Genomic DNA, 2,256 nt, shown 5'->3' on the forward strand with positions numbered 1-2,256 from the left:
AATGCTGAGTTGCAAACAATGAATTCCACATGTTTAAGACTCTGATCCTGAGTATTTCAGACTGTTTGTGGTATTATTTCAGTTTACATTTAAAAACAAAAAAAACTCACAATCTTATCACTTATCTAGGCAGTTGAACACATTCTGATAAGAAGCTCACATTTACTATTACCACAATAATTACACAAACTATTCACCAAAGTGTGATTTTTAAATGAGACAACAGAGTTTGTTAGCTTTGCTTTGAAATCCCTCCCACATTTAGAGTTTCATAAACATTTTCAAAATACATGAGACCAAGATTTGACAAGTGTCTGGGAACATGAAAAAGGCTGTAAAAACACATTTAACAGATTAAAAAATAATCAAGTTCACTGTTTAACTTTAGAAAATAGGGGCAAGACAATCCATATGTAGCACAACAGCATTTATAGCCGGACTCCACTGGGCACATCACACGTGCACCTACCATGGCAGAGACGGTGGAGCCTGTGCTGAATTTCAAAGATTCTATCTAATATTGAAATATGTCTTACAAGCAGTTTTATTATACATTATTATTAAAATAATCAATGTCTTAAAAGCAACGTAAGGCAACAACCGACAGCTGTTTCTTTTGTTTTATTTTAATGATTTAATATATTCATAGTTATTAATAGCAACAGGAAGGGAGTTGTACCAACTCAAACGTAGCAGTTCAAGGCTTTTCCTCCCAGAGATTCAGGGTGTGTCTACTCAAGCAAAGATAGAATTTAGCTTCATAAAACTGTATAAAACTGAGGTAATTGGATATTGTTTTGCTTCAGTCAGAGGAACAAAGAAAAGACCTGCCTAGTAGGGAATTACTTCTCTAAAACTGGCCTTCAATGCAAAACTTTAATCTCTCCTGAAAGCTTACAGAGGTTCTGTTATGAACTTCTGCTAATATCCTAAAACTATGCATTTTTTATATAATTTCCAGTATTGTATAATTTCATGGAGTGACAATGATTGTTTTTTTCTTGCCTTCCCCCCACAATTTACCTTATATCTTTATGCATACTGGCTAATACAATCTGGACTCTCAGGTATAAAAGGCAGCATCTTAGATTTCATTCTCCCGCTAAGGGCCAGGCAATCCCACATGTGAAACAGGTCAGTAGATTTAGTGACCAACATCAACTGAGAGGCTAGAAATCTCTAGATGTGTGAGCTACAGAAGGGAAACAAACAATAAGGAAGTCTCCCAGACATGTTACACACAACTAGTCTGGTAGTTATATGTAATCCTAGATGCAACATTTAAACATGTACAAATACCCTTAAAGATACCTAACATATTTACTAATTAATAATATATTTTACATCTAGAAAATATATATGCATGTATATACATTCACATACATAAAATTACATTCTGGGGATAGTTTTTAACTTCATCTCTCTAGGACATCCTCACTTTAAAGTTTTCCCTATTATTAACACACCTTCCAGTTTTAACTTTGAATTGCTGACCTAATGGATGCAGAAAAATATGTTGTTGATAATATTAAAGAAAGAAGGGTAAAGTAAAACAAATTTAATGTGATAGGTGTTGCTTCTAGCTAGTATTCTTTCCCTGGACTTAAAGCCTTTTATTTACTGAGGGCTAAGTTTTCTATTGCTGAGAAGTGCAACTCCCTTAAGCTTTTTAGAAAAAAAAAAAAAAAAAAAAAAGCACTACAATACACCCAGGTGAGTTCTTCAGCTGTATATATTCTAGACAACAAACTGTTGCTGCTTATTGTGCAGCATCCATGCACTGTCAACTGAAACAACCAGAAGTACTTTGCAGACTAATTGTGCAAATAGCCTTCAAAACCAACCTTAGAGTGAGATATATAAATGAAGGGGTTTCAGTCTCCAAACTTCTATTTCTTGTTGGTTCTTCACCTTTGAAATGCAAAACGTAGCATCTGTCTGGAGGAGAGACCATTTCTCAACCAGCTGAGGAATTCCAGACATCAGAACTTTGGGTCAATTGACAGGACACTACAGCAGACATTTTCAATGAGGGACCTTCAATAAAATTTATCTCCTCTCAGTTCTTCTGCTGTCAGATGTTCAAGGCTACATGCACAGATGCATAGTGGCAGCACATTTGCTCGGTGTATCAAAATGAGCTTTATATTCTCATGAAGTCCAAGACGCCCTTTTCTTGTTTCAAACACAGCTACAGAAGGTAGCTCATCATGAAGCAAAATAACCTGACTAGTTGAGATGTACAAAATGGTGGTT

The 2,256-nt window shown here is 35.2% G+C and overlaps 1 protein-coding gene across 1 annotated transcript in view; it reads left to right on the plus strand.

Annotated features, from left to right (window-relative positions):
- The first annotated feature begins 2,182 nt into the window (after positions 1 to 2,182).
- PALMD (palmdelphin) overlaps positions 2,183 to 2,256 on the plus strand; it is a 29,125-nt gene continuing 29,051 nt past the window's right edge. The window contains exon 1 of the mRNA XM_010006649.1: positions 2,183 to 2,200. The gene's annotated coding sequence lies outside the window, so the exon portion shown is untranslated. The remainder of the gene's footprint in view (positions 2,201 to 2,256) is intronic.

This window comes from Chaetura pelagica, unplaced genomic scaffold (genome assembly GCF_000747805.2).
Source record: "Chaetura pelagica isolate M959 unplaced genomic scaffold, ChaPel_1.0 scaffold69, whole genome shotgun sequence".
NCBI classification, from domain to species: Eukaryota; Metazoa; Chordata; class Aves; order Apodiformes; family Apodidae; genus Chaetura; species Chaetura pelagica.